Source organism: Scyliorhinus canicula, chromosome 20 (genome assembly GCF_902713615.1).
Source record: "Scyliorhinus canicula chromosome 20, sScyCan1.1, whole genome shotgun sequence".
NCBI lineage: Eukaryota > Metazoa > Chordata > Chondrichthyes > Carcharhiniformes > Scyliorhinidae > Scyliorhinus > Scyliorhinus canicula.
Window position 1 is genome coordinate 75400600 of NC_052165.1, and position 21326 is coordinate 75421925.

The window sequence follows — 21326 nt, forward strand, 5'->3', positions numbered from 1 at the left end:
AATGCCGTGGCACTGAGCCGCTTGCCTTTGTCGACCGGCCCCATGTCGACCCCCACGACGTGAGGTGGTTGCAGCCCTAAATTTTATGGACTCCTTGCCTGTCACGGCATCACAGGTCCGTGAGTGGACCCAGACGGAGCCAGTCCTGTCAAAGGTTCGGCACATAGTCCTGTATGGTGGGCAGCATAGGCAGCTCCCAGGCGAGTTGCAGGCATTTTGCTGTCAGAATTTAGCTGGAAAACAATATCCTTTTGTGGGGTACAGGTGTGATCGTTCCGGAAAAAGGACAGGAGGTAATACTAAAGGACTTGCACAATGGGCATCCGGGTGTGACCAAAATGAAAATGTTGGCCCGGAGTTATGTCTGGTGGCCAGGCCTCGACACCGACATTGAGAAGGTGGCCCAAAACTGCTCCATTTGCCAGGAGCATCAGAAGCTTCCGCCAGCTGTGCCCCTACATCACTGGGAATGGCCAGGGAGGCCTTGGGAGCGCTTGCATGCGGATTTCGCTGACTCTTTTCAAGGACCCATGTTCTTGCTATTAATCGACGCCCAGTCTAAATGGCTAGAGGTGCATAGGATGGGAGGCACAATGTCCTGCGTAACAATCGAGAAGATGCGTTTGTCTTTCAGTACGCATTGCCTCCCCGAGGTGCTGGTCACAGACAACGGCTCTCCGTTCACAAGTGAGGAGTTTACGAGGTTCATAAAGATGAACGGCATACACCATATCCGCACCGCTCCATACCACCCGGCTTCCAATAGGTTCGCGGAGCGCGCAGTGCAGACATTCAAACGGGGCCTAAAGAAGAAGTTTTCTGGGTCTATGGACACCAGACTGACTCGTTTTTTTGTTTTCTTACAGGACCACACCACATGGGGTGACTGGGGTAGCTCCCGCGGAACTCCTAATGGGCCGGAGACTTCGCACCCACCTTAGCTTGCTTTTTTCGGACATTGCCGCAAAGGTACGCCGCACTCAAGAACGGCAGGGGCATGGCCTTTCTCGGCATCGGCCGATTCGGCAGTTTGCACCCGGTGACCCAGTGTTCGTTCAAAATTTTGCTGGTGGTGCCCAGTGGCCTTATCTTTTGCCGAATGGGCCCTATCTCTTACCAGGTGCAAGCCCAGGGTCATCTCCAGCGCAAGCATGTAGTCCAGAAGACCATCACTTCCAAAGATTCCCCGCCCCCGGAGGTCATTTCTACAGCCACAGAGACCAGACACAGTAGAGAGTATTCCTCACAATCTTCCTCTGATGCCGCACTCAAAGCCTGCGCAAGTTGTGGAGATAGGGATGCCGAGATGACAGAGGCAGCGGACTCCGAGGTGGAGACACAGGACGCCTCAGAGGGGAAGTCCTTGGGCCCACGGGTCATGGATGTACAACCGTTACACCGCTCATCACGGAAGCGCCGGTCTCCGTCTTGTTACACACCACCCGATCCAGAACCTGGAGTCCAGCCTGCGGCAAAACAAGTCCGACACCCTCCTTCTCCAGGGTCTTCGGTGGATTCCTTGGACTTTGTGGGGGAGGGATGTTATAACCTGCCTGCTTACCACTGGCTGGGGGCTAATGGCAATCCCACAATCCTTAGGGAGTATGAGCTTCCCAATGAGGGCGGCGGAGAAATCATTAGCAGAGTCCCTGCATAAATAGAGCTGGCCAGTATGGAACCAGCTAGAGAGGAGTGAGCAGCAAGGGAGTTACTGCTGCTGTACGGCTGCTGCTATTCTGTTTATATATGTCATTGTAAATAAATGTTATTTCTTTCTATTCTACAACTCATGCTGGATTCTTCGTGGCCCTCACAAAACTGGGTTAAATGGGTCCTTCTCTGGCTGGCGAACTGTAACTAGCAGGGTGCCGCAGGGTTCAGTCCTCAGACCTCAACTGTTTACAGTCTATATAAATGATCTGCAAGCAGGGACAGAACGTAACATAGCAGAATTTGCAGATGATACTAAAATATGTGGGTAAGCAGGCAGTGAAGATAGGCTAGGAGATTGGGCCAAAATTTGGCAGATGGAGTTTAACTTCGATAAGTGTGAGGTTATCCATTTTGGCTGAACAAATTGTCAAGCAAATTATTCTCTAGCTGGAAAGCAGTTTCAATATGCATCTGGGCAGATGGATCTGGGTGTCTTTGTTCATGAATTGCAGAAAGTCGGTATGCAGGTACAAAGTGTAATAAGAAAGGCAAATGGAATGTGAGCGTTCATTGCAAAAGGACTGGAGTATAAAAGTAGAGAAGCGTTGTTGCAATTGTGTAGGGTGTTGGTGAGACCACATCAGGAGTATTGTGTCCAGTTTTGGTCTCCTGATTGGAGGAAGGATGTGGTGGCATTGGAGGCAGTTCAGAGGAGGTTCACCAGATTGATTCCGGGGATGGAAGAGGTGAAGTGTGAGGAGAGATTAAACAGTTTGGCCTTATACTAGTTTGAGTTTAGAAGGATGAGAGGGGAACTGATCGAGGTAGATAAGATACTAAAAGGGATTGATAAAGTAAATGTTTACCCTTGTGGGAAAATCTGGAACAAGAGGTCACAGATATAGGGTTGAGAAGTGATAGATTTAAAACTGAGATGAGGAGTGTTGCTCGTTCTGGGTGAGTGTGCTTTACACTCAATTTGGCTCTGTTTCGTTCCTTAGCTCTAGAGTCGCCAGGTATCGTTAAGATACCGCCACAAGTTTCAAGTTCAAGTTCAGACCAATAACTCCATACACCAGTTAGTAAGTTCAAACAAGACACGTTTATTATAATACAGTTATCTACTAATTGTGCATTTAAAACTACAAGACTAGGCTAATCCTACCACTAACAGGCCAATACTTATCTGGAATAAGGGAACTGCCGGATCAGGGAACAACGGCCTCTAGCTTTGTCCTGAATCTGCAGGCTTCCAGTCGGTGTGGACTAAAGGGGTCAGGAGTGTCTACTCTCGTAGCGTGCATTGTGTGACACTTACTTGATGGCGGCTGCTGGCCAGGCCTCTTCTCTCCGTGGTCAAGTTCGAGAGCTGCTACAAAGGTGTTCTTGTTGGGAGGGCCGGCTGAGAGAGCTGGTCAAGGAGAGGCTGGCAGAGAGAGAGAGCTGGGGTCGGGGTCTCTGTCTTATACCTCTCCCAGGGTCTTGCGCCCACCTGGGCGGACCCTCTATACACTCGCAATCGATTGGGTCTCTTCCCAATCGATTGATTTGAATTTCCCCAATAACGGGGCAGTCCCTCGATCACTGGGCGGTTCTTGGGGCTTATTGTTTTGGACCTCTTGGTGCCGAGAAGTCCGGCCTTCTATTCAATGTAGCGATTTGAGTTAACTTGTTTCCATTGTATCTGGGAATCACCGGGTATCGCCTCATTAGTATGCTAACTTGTTTTCTTTCACAGTGCTGTCTGGTTTCTGCAGCAGTCAGAATACACGAGTGCTTTTGCAAGCTGCTTGCTTCTGCAACATGTCCATTTTCCCTGCATTCTTTGTAACCTTCCAGTTTGTGTTGGGCAGTGGCCACCCCAGGAGGCACTACTTCTTGTAGAGGTGGTGAATTTGTGGAACTCGCTTTTCCATAGTGCGGTGGAGCCGGAATCATTAAATGTTTTCAAGAGGGAGACAGATATATTTCTGATTTTTTTTAATGGGTTAAAGGGTTATGGGGAGCCGTTAGGGAAGTGGCTTTGAGGCCAGGAAGAGATCAGCCATGATCTGATTGAATGGCAGAGCAGTCACAAGGGCTGAATTGCCTACTTGTGCTTCTAATTCCTATAGTTCCTATGGTAGAGCAATGAAAATCGGGGATATCAAGAGATGTAAATTAGTGGAGCGCAGATATCTCCGAGGGCTGTGAGGCTGGAGGAAATCTCAGAAGTAGGTGAGCGCAAGGCCATGGAGGGATGTGAAAATAAGAATGTGAATTTAAAAATTGAGGCATTGGTTTTTGAGTTGTTTAGGGAGCGCCCTGATCGAAATGAGTGTTTGATGAACTAACGGAGAAAATGGATTAAGGAAGTGCACGTCCCGATGGATTTTCAGAAAGAGATTCTGGTTGGGATTCTCCAATCCACGGCTAACTTCTGACGCCGGCATGAAAATCGGCGGGAGCCACTCCGTCGTCAACGGCTTCCACGTGTGAGGCATTCACCCCTTCCTAGGGAGCTAGAATGGTGCCAGTGGTCCCCGCTGCTCCGCCGCCCGAAACTGGCCCTGTCTGGACTGCTCGCTCACTTCCAGTCAGGGGTCTCTTTTCTTAGGGGAAGGGGGAGGTGGTCTGTGTGGGGGAGGGGGCGGGTCTGTGGGGCATTTCTTCCAGCCAGGGGGAACCTGTGAGGGTTCCCTTTAGTCAGAGGCTCTGTGTGAAAGTTCCCTTTAGTAAGGGGTCCCTGTATGAAGTCCCTTTAGCAAGGAGTCCCTGTATGGAGTCTCTTTAGCGAGGGGTCCCTGTATGGAGTTCCTTTAGTAAGGGGTCCCTGTGTGGAGTTCCTTTAGCAAGGGGTCCCTGTATGAAGTCCCTTTAGCAAGGAGTCCCTGTATGGAGTCTCTTTAGCGAGGGGTCCCTGTATAGAGTTCCTTTAGCAAGGGGTTCCTGTATGGAGTCTCTTTAGCAAGGGGTTCCTGTGTGGAGTCCCTTTAGTCAGCAGGTCCCTGTGTGGAGTCCCTTTAGTCAATGGGTCCCTGTGGGGAGTCCATTTAGTCAGCGGGTCCCTGTGAGGTCCCTTTAGTCAGGCGGTCCCTGTGGGGGCTTCCTTCAGTTGGTGGGTCCTGGGAATCTCTCATTCATGGGGTCCTTGGGGGGCTCTCTATTAATGTTCGCAGGGGGGCCTCCCTATAAAGGGGATCCCTGGGGGGAATTTCCCTATTAAGTAGCCCGAGGAGGTATCTCCTTAGTTAAGGAGTCCGGAGGTGGGAGGGAGGGGGGGCGCGGTGGAGGGGAGGGGGGTGTGGGGAGGGTCACCCCCCATGCTTCGGGGAAGGGAGAGGCACTCGGGCAATCCGGGGTGGGGGGCCACACTTTCTGACGTGGAACTCCACGGATCCTCTGTTGGCATCACCGCTTAGACTCAGGAAAGGAGAATCCAGCCCATAATCTCTCAAATGGATAACCCTCCCCATTACATATTTCAATTTACAGGGCATAATATTTTAGTTGTTTCTTTCCGACTCGCTCCCTAACTACCGACGTTTAATTGGTTCACTTAAAGTCATGATTTTCAGGAATACAGCAATAAATGAGGACTTCATTTAAAACTTTTTCCAAAGGGCAAAAGTACTGTAACACATCTCATAATTGCACAATGCTGGTCAATGTAATGGTCATTGTAGGATTTGGAACAGCTTACTTTTAAGTTCTGAGCCCAACTCTGGACTGGAACAAATGAGACACACTCACATCAGATATAATTTGTTTCCATTAAGCACGGAACACTTATTATAAATAACAATTTGTGGAAACGTTACACTTACAGTATGCCAAATTCTGAGTTGGGATAGCATGGTAGCACAGTGGGTAGCACTGTTGCTTCACAGCTCCAGGGTTTGATTGCCGGCTTGGGTCACTGTCTGTGTGGAGTCTGCATGTTCTCCCATATCTGCGTGGATTTTCTCCAGGTGCTCCGACAAGTTCCTCCCACCAGGCCCAAAACGTGAGCTGTTAGGTAATTTAGACATTCCGAACAGGCGTCGGAATGTGGCGACGAGGGGATTTTCACAGTAACCTCATTGCAGTGTTAATGCAAGCCTACTTGTGACAATAAGGATTATTATTATTATTTCACTGGCCGATCGCTCTGCATTATCCCGTCTCTCTGCGTCTTTGAATGATTAATAAAGTCACTCCTATCGACTTAAAGACATGATTCAAAGAAAGTTGAAAGAACATTTGAGGTGGGAAATTTATTTTATGTGAAGAGTTTCTGCACTGGCCCAAATTGGATCCCGGGAATGGTCGTGACCCGTATCATATGAGGCAGAGGGTCAAGGGAGGAAGTTACAAAAACATCTGGACCACTTAAGGAGGGAGCCACACCTCACACTAATGGGACAACCTAGCTCTCGTAGACCTGTCAGCAAGATGAATGTGGATTAAAGTAATGCCGCTGGAAGTGACCCTGAGGGCAAGCCCTGTATTGTTTAGGGGGGGACTGAGAAAACTACTTGTATAGAGACATCTTCACTGGTTGGGAGTCAGCCAGTGAAGGGCCAAACACCAGTCACTTCTACTGTTGAAGAACCCATCAGTGAATTACATCGCTCACAAGGATTAAGAAGTCCCTTGACTTACTGACGATATAAGAAACTGTTTTGAGAGTCACTAATGGTATATTTTTGTAAATAGTTCCTTTGCTATATAATGTTCATCAGGGTCTTAAAGAGGCAGGGATGTGATAGCGTGCCCCTTTGAAGGGTCATGTTCCTGGAGGGTCATGTGACCCACTTGACCAATGGGGCCAGAGAGAACGAACTCTGAGGGCACAATGCTGGTTCCCTGACAGTTGGGAGTTTGGAGTCTTGTATGATGGTAGCTTTTAATTCACCCTCTGTATACAATTCTTATGTTAAATGAATTGTTCATTTGTTTATACGTCTGGTGGTCGCATGTCTGTCAAGATATTACAAGAACATTTGGAAGTCATTACTGGGATTGTGTGATGAATGTAGGAATTTCAGATATATTATATTATAGGTATTTCGTGCAGTAAGGGTTAAAAGCTTGGGTTAGTGTGCGTGACTGCCACAGTCATGTTTTTAAAATAAATTCTAGTTCGAAAGGTTGGGGACCAGACGTGCAGTTAAACCATCATAACAAGCTTGGGCTAATGGAGTTTTGTTTGGATTAAGGGGATTCCCTGTGGAGTTCATTAGATTTCAACTTGGTAAGATGATGCCAATGCTGGGTGGAGCGTGGTAAGATGATGCCATTGCCGAGTGGAGCTTGGTAAGATGATGCCATTGCTGGGTGGAGCTAAGACATCAGGCATTTTGAAAAAGCGGTTCAGTTTTGAGGTGAATGAAGTTGTGTCCAGAAGTTTGCTGTCACTGCAGTTCAGTTAAAAGAGATTAACAATCTTTCAAAGCAGTGCAGACTTGTCTGAGAACAAGGGGAAGATGAAACAAGACAAGAAGCATCTTCTGAAGACATACAGCCAATGTTTCTGCATTGTTCTGACAGGAGTCAGATCTTGTCTTTAAAACAGTGTCATAAGAACTTCTCAAAGAATATCTCTGTAAAGCAAGAATTCCTATGTGCATTGGTATTTAGTAGTGGACTGAGAGCTGAGATGGTTCTTTTGTTTGAGTGGGAATAAAGATAGCAGTTAAAGGTATTGCATTCACTGCATTGAATTGTATTATTTATGAGGTAATTGTATGTTATTTTCTGGTGTGATGTTAAAGATATTCTAATATTGTGTTAGTAATAAAGTTTGTTTAATATACTTATTTTTGCACCATCACTCCTGGGGCGAGGTATCCTTTCCTCACAGTCTTACAAAATTAAAATGAAATATTGGGGCTTCTGTCCTGCATTCTAGCCACTGTTGGAGCCTGATGTGGGATTGTAATAATTGGACCAAGCCAACACAGGTTTATGAAAGGCAGATTATACTTAATAAAGCTACTGGATTTTGTTGAGGATGTAACTGGCAGAACAGACAAAGGGGAGCCAGTGGATGTGGTGTATTGGTCTTTCAGATATGATTTATCATTGGAGGTTAGGGGTCAAAATGAAAGCACATAGAACATGAAGAGGCCATTTGGTTCTTCGAGCCTGCTCCGCCATTCATTATGATCATGGCTGATCCTCCAACTCAATGGCCTGATCCTGCCTCCCCCACCCTATATCCTTTGATCCCCTTCGCCCCAAGTGCTATATCTAACTGCATCTTGGAAACATCTTGTTTTGGCCTGAACTATTTTCTGTGGTAGCGAATTCAACAGGCCACTCTCTGGGTGAAGAAATTTCTCTTCATCTTAGTCCTAAATGGTCTACCCCATATCTTCAGACTGTAACCCCTGGTTCTGGGCACCCCCACCATCGGGAACATCCTTGTTGCTTCTACCCTGGGCTGTATTGTCCGGTCCGCCAGCCATGTGTTTCTCGGCTATGTGCCATTCACTGGTGGGGGGATTCTATCTTCCCGCCGATTATCCATGGGATTTCCCATTGTCATCACCCGACACCGCCGTGAAACCCGCTGGTGGGGCTGCACTTTCGGCAGGAAAATTGAATCACAATGACAGGAGAATTCCAGCCCCTGTCCAGTCCTGTTAGAATTTTATAGGTTTCTGAGACCTTCCCTCATTCTTCTGAACTCCAGCGAATACAATCTCAACTGACTCAATCTCTCCTCATACATCAGTCCTGCCATCCCTCCTATAGCAAGAATATTCTTCCTCAGATAAGGAGACCAGAACTGGCACAATATTCCAGGTGTGGCCTCACCAAGGCCCTGTACATCCCTGCTCCTGTACTCGAATCCTCTCGCAATGAAAGCCAATGAACCATTTGCCTTTTTTACCACCTGTGGCACCTGCATGCTTATCTTCAGCGACTGGTGTGCAAAGACATCCCCTCTCCTAATTTATTTTGGACAGCCTTCTGAAAGTCCAAGTAAACTATATCTACTGGCTCCCCCTCATCAATTCTATTAGCTACAGCCTTCAAGAATTCCAGTATATTTGTCAAGCATAATTTACCCGTCATAAATCCATGCTGGCTCTCTCCGACCCTGCGCTGTTTTCCAAGAGTCTGCTTTAGAATCTTTGATAATGGATTCTGTAATTTTCCACACTACTGATGTCAGGCTTACTGGTCTATAATTCCCTGTTTTCTCTCTACCTCCCTTTTAAAAAAAAATATTTTATTAAGGCATGGATAATTGTAACAATTTTCAAGAGGAAAAACAATATAGCAAATAACACCCACCCAACCAACAATCAAACCCAGCTAACATTGCTTACATACACAATTCCACAATCTCCCTTTCCCACTAACTATTTCTCACCTCAACCACCCCCATGCCTCCCTCTTTCCTTTTACCTCCCCTCTACTGATAACTTAATTTTCCCCAAAGAAGTCGATAAACGGCTGCCACTACCGGGCGAACCCAAGCATTGATCCCCTCCGGGCGAACTTGATCTTCTCAAGCCTGAGAAACCCGGTGGCGCTATCCCATAACCCTGGTTTCGGGGTTCCGTGTCCCTTCGCGCCAATAAGCCGTCTCCAGGCTACCAGGGAGGCAAAGGCCAACACATCAGCCTCTCTCGTCCCCTGGACTCCCAGGCCATCCAACACACCAAAAATTGCTACTTTTGGACTCGGAAGCACCCGTACCTTCAATACCTTTGACATGACATCGGCAAATCCCTACCAAAATCCCATAAGCCTCGGACATCCCAAAACATATGGACATGATTCACCTGCACACCACCTACACCTATTGAATTTACAGTGCAGAAGGAGGCCATTCAGCCCATCGAGTCTGCTCGGCTCTTGGAAAGAACACCTTACCGAGCTCCACACCACCCTATCCCCATAACCCAGTTACCCCATTCAACCGACCCTAAGGGCAATTTTGGACACTAAGGGCAATTTAGCATGGCCAATCCACCTAACCTGCACATCTTTGGACTGTGGGAGGAAACCCACGCACACACGGGGAGGATATGCAGACTTCGCACAGACAGTGACCCAGCTGGGAATCGAACCTGGGGCCCTGGAGCTGTGAAGCAATTATGCTAACCACTATGCTACCGTGCTGCCTTATCCTCCACCCCTTCAAAGAACCGACTAATTTGGGCCACTGTCACAAGTGCACTGTGGACCACCTTGAATTGTATCAGGCTGAGCCTGTCGCACGACGAGGACGAGTTGACTCTACTCAGGGCACCCTCCCACAACCCTGCTCTAATTCCCTGCCCAGTTCTTCCTCCCATTGTCACTTCACCTCCTCTAGCGGGGCTCCCTCCCAATCCATCAGCTCCAATAGCTTCCCCTCCCCACTCCCGTTTTCGACACTACCTTGTCCTGTGCCCCCGGGGGCGGCAGGTGCGGAAAGGTTGAGTCCTGCCTCCGCACAAAGTCCCTCACCTGCAGGTAACGGAATTAATTCCCACCGGCAGCTCAAACTCCTCCTCCAATTCCTCCAAATACGGAAAGCCCCCATCGATAAACAAGTCCCCAAACCGCTCGATCCCAGCTCATTGCCACCCCCGAAATCCCCCATCCAGCCCCCCCCGGGGCAAACCGGTGGTTGTCACAAATTGGTGCCCACACCGATGCCACGTCTGTTCCCATATGCTTCCGCCACTGTCCCCACACCCTCAGCGCTACCACTACTACTGGGCTTATGGAGTACTGAGCCGGCCAGAAGGGCAAAGATGCCATTAACAATGCCCCTAAACCTGTGCCCCTACATAAGGCTACCTCCACCTGCCCACACACCGACCCCCTCCCCCACTACCCACTTCCTGACCTTTAGTACTACCACCCTGTAGTAGTTTCTGAAATTTGATCGCGCCAGCCCCCCTTTCCCTCGACCCGGCTCCAGCAGCACCTTCTTAACCTGCGGGGCTTTACCCGCCCACACAAACCCCGAGATCACAGGGGCTGGTTTAGCCCAGTGGGCTAAACAGCTGGCTTGGAATGCAGAACAAGACCAGCAGCACGGGTTGAATTCCCGTTCCAGCCTCCCCAAACAGGCGCCGGAATGTGGCAACTAGGGGCTTTTCACAGTAACTTAATTGAAGCCTACTTGTGACAATAAGTGATTATTATTATTATTATTCACCCTCTTAAAGAAAGCCTTAGGGATAAATCTACCTCCCTTTTTAAATAGTGGAGTTACATTAGCAACCCTCCAATGTTTTAGAACTGTTTCAGAATTTATAGAATCCTGGAAGATGACCACCAATGCATCCACTATTTCTAGAGCCACTTCCTTAAGTACTCTGGGATGTAGATTATCAGGCCATGGGGATTTATCAGCCTTCAATACCATCAATTTCCCCAACACCATTTCTCTACTAATAATGACCTCCTTCAGTTCCTCCCTCTCACTAAACCCTGTGTTCCCCAACATTTCTGGTATCTTATTTGCTTCCTCCTTTGTGAAGACAGACCAAAGTATTCTATGATTAACCTAGGACAAAAGTTCGGCACAACATCGTGGGCCGAAGGGCCTGTTCTGTGCTGTATTTCTCTATTAAAAGTATGTATTTAGTTGCTCAGCCATTTCTTTATCCCCCATTATAAATTGGCATGTTTCTGACTGGAAGCGACTGACATTTGTCTTCACCAATTTTTTTCTCTTCACCAATTTTTTTCTCTTCACGTATGTATAGAAACTTTTAGAGTCAGTTTTAATGTTCCCTGCATGCTTACTCTCGTACTCAATTTTTCCCTTCTAGATCAATCCCTTGGTTCTTCTTTGTGGAATTCTAAACCCAGTTTAGAATTGTATACCTTGTGATACCTTATTATGTATTTTTTTTCAATTCTCTTCACACACTGCTGTTGAGCTGCTCGTAGAAAAATACTTTTCACTGTACCTCGGTACACATGACAACAAACCAATCCAATCCAATCCAGAAATGTCTCCTCTACGGTATTTTGACTAATTTGACATGGGACAAGGGGAAATGTATTGACATGGATTGAGAATTGGTTGACAGACAGGAAACAGAGAGTGGGAATAAATGGGTCTTTTTCCAAGTGGCAGGCAGTGACTCTTGGGGTACCCCTGGAATCAGTGCTAGGACCCCAGCTATTCACGCTATATATATATATAAATGATCTGGATGAGGGAACCAAATGTAACATTTCCAAGTTTGCTGATGACACAAAACAGGGTGGAATTGAGAGTAGTGGGGAGGATGCAAGGGGACTTCAAGGAGATTTAGACAAGTTGAGTGAGTGGGTAAACACATGGCAGATGTAGTACAATGTAGCTAAATGTGGAGTTATATGCTTTGGTGCGAAAAACAGAAAGGAAAAGTGTTATTTAAATGGTGGTATATTGGGAAGTGTGGATGTACAAAAGGATATCCTTGTACATCAGTCAATGAAAGTAGAGAGGCAGGTTCAGCGAGCAATTAGAAAAAGGGTTTTGTTCAAAAGTAGAGTTGTCTTACTGTAGTTATACAAGGCCTTGGGAAGACCACACCTGGAGTATTGTGTGTATTTTTGCTCTCCCTACCTAAGAAAGGATATACCTATTATTTATTATGAATTTAGAGTACCCAATTATTTTTTTTCCCAAATAAGGGGCAATTTCACGTGGCCAATCCACCTACCCTGCACATCCTTTTGGGTTGTGGGGGTGAGACCCATGCAGACATGGGGAGAATGTGTACGCTCTACATGGACAGTGACCCAGAGCCGGGATCAAATCTGCGTCCTCAGCTCCGTGAGGCAGGAGTGCTAACCAGTGTACCACCGTGCCGCCCCAGAAAGGATATACTTGCCAAAGAGTGAGTGCGCTAGAGGTTCAATAGGCTGATACTGGGGCTGGTGGGACTGTTCCATGAGGAGACAATGGTTCGATGTGGCCTGTGCTCACTAAAGTTTAGAAGGAGGGGAGATCGGACTGAATAGTATAAACTTCTAACGGGGCTGGACAAGCCAGATGCAGGGAGGATATTTTCTCTGGTTGGGGAATATGGGGTAGACCATTTAGAACTGACATGGGAGAAAATGTTTTTATTCAAAGGGTGGTGAATCTGTGGAATTCTCCGACATAAAGCTGTGGAGGACAAATCACTTTTCAGGAAAGAGATGCATCATTTTGAGATTTTAATGACATCAAGGTGTATGGGGAGAAAGCGAGAATATGGAATTGAGATTGAGGACGAGCCACGATCATATTTGTCATAATATGCACCAGTATATCATGGTGCAGACACACACACTGATTGACACACAGCAAGACCAATCAACACACACAACACTGCAGCCAATCACCAGTTAGAGCAAACTCACTATAAATACAGAGAGCATCAGTTTTCCCGCTCATTCGGGATGTAGCCTCTCAGAAGGACAGAGCTCACAGCTTGCAGCACAGATCTTCACCATGTGCTGAGTGCATAGACCGGTTAGGATAGGCATAGGTTTTTAGTTTAATCTAACATCGTGTTAACCCACAGTGAAAGTATGTTCAACAGTTTCTAGCTTAATAAAATAGTCTTGTACTATTTCTTTTTTTTTTTTTTAAATTTAGATTACCCAATTATTTTTTCCAATTAAGGGGCAATTTAGCGTGGCCAATCCACCTACTCTGCTCATTTTTGGGTTGTGGGGGCGAAACCCACGCAGACACGGGGAGAATGTGCAAACTCCACACGGACAGTGACCCAGAGCAGGGATCGAACCTGGGACCTCAGCGCCGTGAGGCGGTTGTGCTAACCACTAGGCCACCGTGCTGCCCTGTCTTGTACTATTTCAAGTGTTGGTAGCCTGTATGTGTTACTGCTGAGGTAGACGCACTGATCCAGAATACCCAACACATCAATATTGAACAGTGAGGGCAGCACGGTGGCCTAGTGGTTAGCACAACCGTCTCACGGCGCTGAGGTCCCAGGTTCGATCCTAGCTCTGGGTCACTGTCCGTGTGGAGTTTGCACATTCTCCCCGTGTCTGCGTGGGTTTTGCCCCCACAACCCAAAAATGTGCAGAGTAGGTGGATTGGCCACGCTAAATTGCCCCTTAATTGGAAAAAATAATTGGGTAATCTAAATTTATTTTTTAAAAAATATTGAACAGTGGAACAGGCTCGAGGGGCCGAATCGCCTAATCTTACTCCTAGTTTCTATGCAGTAGCTGCACAATCTCCTCTTTTTAAGATGAGTTCTGGCTTTGTTGCAATAGCTTCCATCAATATATGCTAATAAGGTTTGTAAGCTCAGTCGAAAAAGCTGTTGTCACAAGTCTCATAGACTTTGTAAAGTTTAAATCAATCATGACCATATTTACAGATGCTTGCCAGCTTGGGTAGTTTAATTCAGTTCCACCTTCCGTTTATCTTCACCATGTAGGAGTTGCCACACATTCAGGGTTACTCAGTTACAACATATCCACCAATATTATATGACGAGGATTAGTTTAGTGATTCCATCTCATTGAAACAAGCAGGAAAGATGGTATCTTAAGACTGAAAACATCACATGACAATGATTAGATTAATGACCCCATTCATTTCAAACAGGAAGCAGCTGATGAATGAATCAGCTGCCTCAGTTGAAACAAAAAACACGAACCACGTGGGGAGGCGGTGGTGGGTGGAGTGATAGTCATTGGACAGACCTGAGCAGAGGTGGCGACACACTGGTATACAGGAGGGAGATAGTTGCCCATCGACTCCGGACGACATCACGTCTCGTGGCAGTAGACTAAACATGGGCAAGGAAACCTCCTGCTGATTACCACATATCATCAACCATCAGCTGATGAATCACTCCTCCAGATTGAACACCACTTGGAGGAAGCACTGAGGGTGGCAAGGGTGGGGGATTTCAATGTCCATCACCAAGAGTGGCTCGGTAGTACCACCACAGATCAAGCTGGATGAGTCGCTGCTAGTTTGGGTCTGTGGCAGGTGGTCAGGGAACCAGCAAGAGATACAATCAAACTAGGCCTCATCCTCACCAACCTGCCTGCCGCATATGTATCTGCTCATGACAATATCGGTAGGAGTGACTATTGCAAAGTCCTTGTGGAAACAAAGTCCCGTGTTCACATTCAGGATTCCCGCCATCATGTTGTGTGGCACTACCGCCGTGCTAAATGGGTTAGATTTTGAACAGATCTAGCAACTCAACACTGGGCATCCATGGGGTGCTCTGGGTCATCAGCAGCAGAATTGTGCTCAACCACAATCTGTGACCTCCTGGTCCAGCATATCCATCACTCTACCATTACCGTCAGGCTGGGGATCAATGAAGAGTGCAGGAGGTGCCAACATGATGCATCTACAACACAGGACTACTTGTGTGCCAAACAGCATAAGCGATAGACATAGCTTTTTAAAAAATTAATTTAGAGTACCCAATTCATTTTTTCCAATTAAGGGGCAATTTAGCGTGGCCAATCCACCTACCCTGCACATCTTTGGGTTGTGGGGGCGAAACCCACACAAACACAGGGAGAATGTGCAAACTCCACACGGACAGTGACCAAGAGCCGGGACCAAACCTGGGACCTCGGCGCCGTGAGGCACGATAGACATAGCTGAGCGATTCCACAACCAACGGATCAGATCTGCACTCTACAGTCTGACCATATCCAGTCATGAATGGCGGTGATCACTTAAATAACTTACAAGAGGAGGGGGCTCTACAAATATCCCGATCCTCAATGATGGAGGAGTCCAGCAAATCAGTGCAAAAGTCAAGGCTGAGGCATTCATAATGATCTTCAGTCAGGAGTGCCAAGTGGATGATCCATTTCAGACTCCTCTGGGGGGTTCCCAGCATAACAGATGTCAATCTTTAGCCAATACGATTCACTGCAATTAAATTAAGAAAAGGCTGGAGGCACTGGATACGGCAAAGGCTATGGGCCCTGACAATATTCCAGCAATAGTACTGAAGACCTGTGCTCCAGAACTTGCTGCACCCCTAGCCAAGCTGATCCAGTACAGCTACAACACTGGCATCTACCCGGCAATGTGGAAAATTGTCCAGGTGACTCCTGTACACCAGCAGGACAAATACAACCCGGCTAATCACAGCCCCATCAATCTACTCTCGGTAAAGTGATAGAAGGGGGGTCCTAAACAGTATTGTAAAGTGGCATTTGCTTAGCAATAAACATTGTAAACTGTGAAGAGGACAATGTAGAAGGACATAGTCAAGTTGGTGGGTGGGCAGATAGGTGGCAGATGAAGTTCAATGGGGAGAAGTGTGAGATGGTGATTTTTGGAGGAAGAACAGGAGAGAGAATACAAAACAAAGGATGAAATTCTTAAAGGGGTGCAGGAACAGAGGGACCTGCATGTAGATATGCACAGGTCAGGGGGAGAGAGCTGTTGATGAAACATACAGTATCCTGGGCTTTATTAATAGGGGCAGAGAAGACAAGATCAAGGAGGTTAAGCTGAACTTATACAAGACATTAGTTAGACCTCAGCTGGAGTATGGTGTACAGTTCTGGACACCACGCTTTGATGTGAACACATTGGAGAGAGTGCAGAAGAGGTTTACAAGAATGGTTCCAGGGATGAGAAACTTCAGCTCCTGATCACATTACAACCTTGGTTCAAACTGGGCTCCAGAGGTGAGGTGAGTGGCTACCCTTGACGTCAAGGCAGCGTTTGGCTTAGTTTGACTGAGTAGTTCCAGCAAAACTGGAGTCAATGGGAATCAGGGGAAAATCCTCCGCTGGTTGGAGTCATACCTGGCACAACGGAGGATGGTTGCGGTAGTTGGAGATCAATCATCGTAGCTCCAGGACACCACTGCAGGAGTTCCTCAGGGTAGTGTCCCAGGTTCAAACATCTCAGCTGCTTCATCAATGACCATCTTTCTTTTTCCCCTAAATTTAGAGTAGCCAATTCATTTTTTTTCCAATTAAGGGGCAATTTAGAGTGGCTGATCCACCTACCCTGCACATCTTTTTGGGTTGTGGGGGCGAAACCCACGCAAACACAGGGAGAATGTGCAAACACCACAAGGACAGTGACCCAGAGCCGGGATCGAACTTGGGACCTCGGCGCCGTGAGGCAGCAATGCTAACCACTGCGCCACCGTGCTGCCCTCTCAATGACCATCTCAAGGTCAGAAGTGGGGATGTTCACTAATGATTGCACAATGTTCAGCACCATTTGCGACTCCTCAGATACTAAAGCAGTCCGTGGCCAAATGCAACAAAACCTGGACAATATCCAGACTTGGGCTGACAAGTGGCAAGTAACATTGGTGCCACACAAGTGCCAGATAATGATCATCTCCAACAAAAGAGGATCTATCTATGGAGCTGCTTTAGCTCAGTGGGCTAGATAGCTGGTTTGTTATGCAGAACAAGGCCAGCAGCGCGGGTTCAATTCCCGTACCAGCTGAGAATTCTGAATTCTCCCTCTGTGCACCCAAACAGGTGCCGGAATGTGGTGACTAGGGGCTTTTCACAGTAACCTCATTGCAGTGTTAATGTAAGCTTACTTGTGACAATAAAAAGATTATTATTATTTATCCATCGCCCCTTGACATTCAATGGGAATATCCGTCACTATCAACATCCTGGGGTTACCATGGACCAGAAACTGAACTGGGCTAGCCATATAAATACTGTGGCTACAAGAGCAGGTCAGAGACTCGGAATCGTGCTGCGAGTAACTCACCTCCTGTCTGCCCCAAAGCCTGTCCACTATCTACAATGCACAAGTCAGGAGTGTGATGGAATATTCTCCAATGGCCTGGATGAGTGCAGCTCCAACAACACTTACATAGAACATAGAACATAGAACAATACAGCACAGAACAGGCCCTTCGGCCCTCGATTTTGTGCCGAGCAATGATCACCCTATTCAAACCCATGTATCCACCCTATACCCGTAACCCAACAACTCCCCCCCTTAACCTTACTATTAGGACACTACGGGCAATTTAGCATGGCCAATCCACCTAACCCGCACATCTTTGGACTGTGGGAGGAAACCGGAGCACCCGGAGGAAACCCACGCACACACAGGGAGGACGTGCAGACTCCACACAGACAGTGACCCAGCCGGGAATCGAACCTGGGACCCTGGAGCTGTGAAGCATTTATGCTAACCACCATGCTACCGTGCTGCCCCTACTTAAGTAGCCCGACAGCATTCTGGACAAAGCAGCCCGCTTGATTGGCACCCCATCCACAAACATTCAAACCCTCCACCACCGAAGAACAGTGGCAGCCGCGTGTACCATCTACCAGATGCACTGCAGTAACTCACCAAGGTTCCTTAGACAGCACCTTCCAAAACCACAGCCACTACCATCTAGAAGGACAAAGGCAGCAGACACATGAGAACACCACCACCCGGAGGTCCCCCTTCAGGCCACTCACCATCCTGATTTGGAAAAATATCACCATCACTGGATCAAAAAACTCCCTCCCTAACAGCACTGTGGGTGCACCTACACCACATGGACTGCATCAGTCCAAGAAGGCAGTTCACCACCACCGTCTCAAGGGCAATTAGGGATGGGCAATCATTGCGGAACCCACATGCTTAGAATGATTTTTTAAAAATCCCCAAAGAAGTGTCAATTTCAAAAGCTCATGGAACCACTAACAATTGTCTTTTTTGCAATATTGCCGTTTCCCCTTTACACATCATTGAATCCTATAGGAAGACCTTATTTCAGAGAAACACACTCATAACAATGAGTATTTAAAAAAAATTTAATTATCCAATTCATTTTTTTCCAATTAAGGGGCAATTTAGCGTGAGCAATTAACCTATTAAGTTAATTGGCCAATTAACTATTTTAGGTTGTGGGGGTGAAACCCACACAAACACGGGGAGAATGTGCAAACTCCACACGGACAGTGACCCAGAGCCGGGATCAAACCTGGGACCTCGGTGCCATGAGGCAGCAGCGCTAACCACTGCCTCCACTGTGCTGCCCGCACTGACCAATTTTAACAAGAAGCCTTAACCAGAAATGAGGCATTAAAGGTTGGGAATGATGGTTCGTGAGCATTCTGACCTACGCCGATTTATCTTTGCATAACAGAGCCCGATCATCAGGAAAGCAAAATGGGGTCACAAACTCTCTAACCTGACAGATTTTCGAAAGGTTTCTAAACACCACCCTCCACCCCCCCACCGAGTCAATGAAAATACTGTGAAACTAAATGCTGGCATCCACTCGGCTGGTCGATGGGACACCAATGTCACAGGCCGTGTGTTCAACCTGAACCCATTCTGACCCTCTTCACCCTGCCGCCCCTTCCCCTCCCCCTCTCAATGGAAGTTTGTGTGGGGCTCTATTTAGGTAAGGGGGGGGGGGGGAGGTGCAATTCAAATTTGCGCTCGCACAGTTTGCTAATTCAAGCATCCATTCCTGGCTTTGCTGGGACAATTATTGAGTCCAACAGCAGGGAAGTACTGCTGAAAACTGTATAAAAGCCCTGGTTAGGCCACAACAAGAATATTGTATTCAGTTCTGATCATCACACTTTAGGAAGGACGTAGGGGCCCTAGGGAGGATACCAAGATTTACCAGAGTGACTCAGGAATAAGGGATTTTAGCTACAAGGGTAGGGTGGAAAAGGGAACGAGACAGAGCAGAGTTTTGATAGAGGTGTACAAGATAATGACAAGTCTAGGGACACAGATTTAAGGCTTCGGGCGGCGTGAAATGGAAGGGGTGGTGATGAGGATGAACATTAAGCAGTTAAGTTATGATGACCGAGAACTCGCAGACTACGAGGGAGATGAAAGTGGAGATAATCACTGATTTCCAAAGGACATTGGATGGGCACTTGGGGGAAATAAACTTGCAAGGGCCACGGGGTCAAGCAAGAGGATTAGGACTCACTGGATTGCTCTACAGAAAGCGTGCAGGCACCCGAAGGGCAAACGGCCTTCCTCTGGCTGTTGTCTATGAATCCATGGGCTAGATTGTATAGGGTTGGTGGCGGCACCGCGCAAAAGCTGGGGTGTGTCCGCCTCTGCTTGGCCAGATGGTCCTTGGATATTTATGGCTGTTAGGCCGTTAACTGGCTTGAGCTAGGACTTTGATCAATTGACCAGCAACATCCTGTTCCCTACAGCGTCACTGGGAGGTGGTGGCCACTGCAGGGACTGCAGGCGGTCCTGAAGAAGAGGAGCCTAAAAGCTGGGTTTTGAGGTAAGTCTGGCCTCTCGCTGGGGCCTTGGAGGGAGTTGAGGGGAATGTCATCAGCAGGGCAGGGGGAGGGTAATAACTTTTGGAGGAGTGCCTCTTGTGGGCACAGGGCAACTGAACAGCATGGGTGCCCCCGCAACCAGGAAAAAGACCACCAAGCGAACCATTGGCACTGCCCTCCCTTGTCTGATGTAAAATGCTACTGCCTGCAGGAGGAGGCCCTCAAGTGGCCATTAGTTTGCCTCTGAAGGGCCTCAATTGGTCCATAGATGAGTGGACCCCCCAATAGCTGCCCAACGATGGCTAAACTACCCATGGAGTGAGGGTGAGGAGGTGGGCGAAAGACTATGGCTGGGACCACAACTTTTTCACAATATACATTAATGATCTGGAAGAAGGAACTGAAGGCACCGTTGCTAAGTTTGCAGATGATACAAAGATCTGTCGAGGGACAGGTAGTATTGAGGAAGCAAGAGGGCTGCAGAAGGATTTGGACAGGCCAGGAGAGTGGGCAATGAAGTGGTAAATGAAATACAATGTGGAAAAGTGTGAGGTTATGCAGTTTGGAAGGAGGAATTCAGGCTAGATTATTTTCTAAATGGGGAAATGCTGAGGCAATCAGAAGCACAAAGGGACTTGGGAGTCCTTGTTCACAATTCTCTTAAGATTAATGTGCAGACTCAGTCGGCAGTTAAGAAGGCAAATGCAATGTTAGCATTCATGTCAAGAGAACTAGAATACAAGACCAGGGATGTACTTCTGAGGCTGTATAAGGCTCTGGTCAGACCCCATTTGGAGTATTGTGAGCAGTTTTGGGCCCCGTATCTAAGGAAGGATGTGCTGGCCTTGGAAAGGGTCCAGAGGAGGTTCACAAGGATGATCCCTGGAATGAAGAACTTGTCGAATGAGGAACGGTTAAGGGCTCTGTGTCTGTACTCATTGGAGTTTAGAAGGATGAGGGGAGATCTTATTGAAACTTACAAGATACTGCAAGGCCTGGATAGAGTGGACGTGGATAGGATGTTTCCACTTGTTGGAAAAACTAGAACCAGAGGACACCATCTCAGACTAAAGGGACGACCCTTTAAAACTGAGATGGGGCGGAATTTCTTCAGCCAGAGGGTGGTGAATCTGTGGATCTCTTTGCCGCAGAAGGCTGTGGAGGCCAAATCACTGAGTGTCTTTAAGACAGAGATAGATAGGTTCTTGATTAATAAGGGTATCAGGAGTAATGGGGAGAAGGCAGGAGAATGGGGATGAGAAAATATCAGCCGGGATATTGGCCTAATTCTGCTCCTATGGTCTTATGATCTTTAGGTGCCAGCGCTATGGCAGTCAATTTTATACCCCCTTCCCTCCTGCCAACCTGCCCCTTAGTGGGAGAGGGGGGTGTAAAATTCAGGCATATGACTCTCTAATGGTTATACTGTTGCTACATACAGGTATGGCAATGAAGGGGAAGCCACAACACTGCAAACTTACAGAAATGTGAGGGAGGGAAACCAG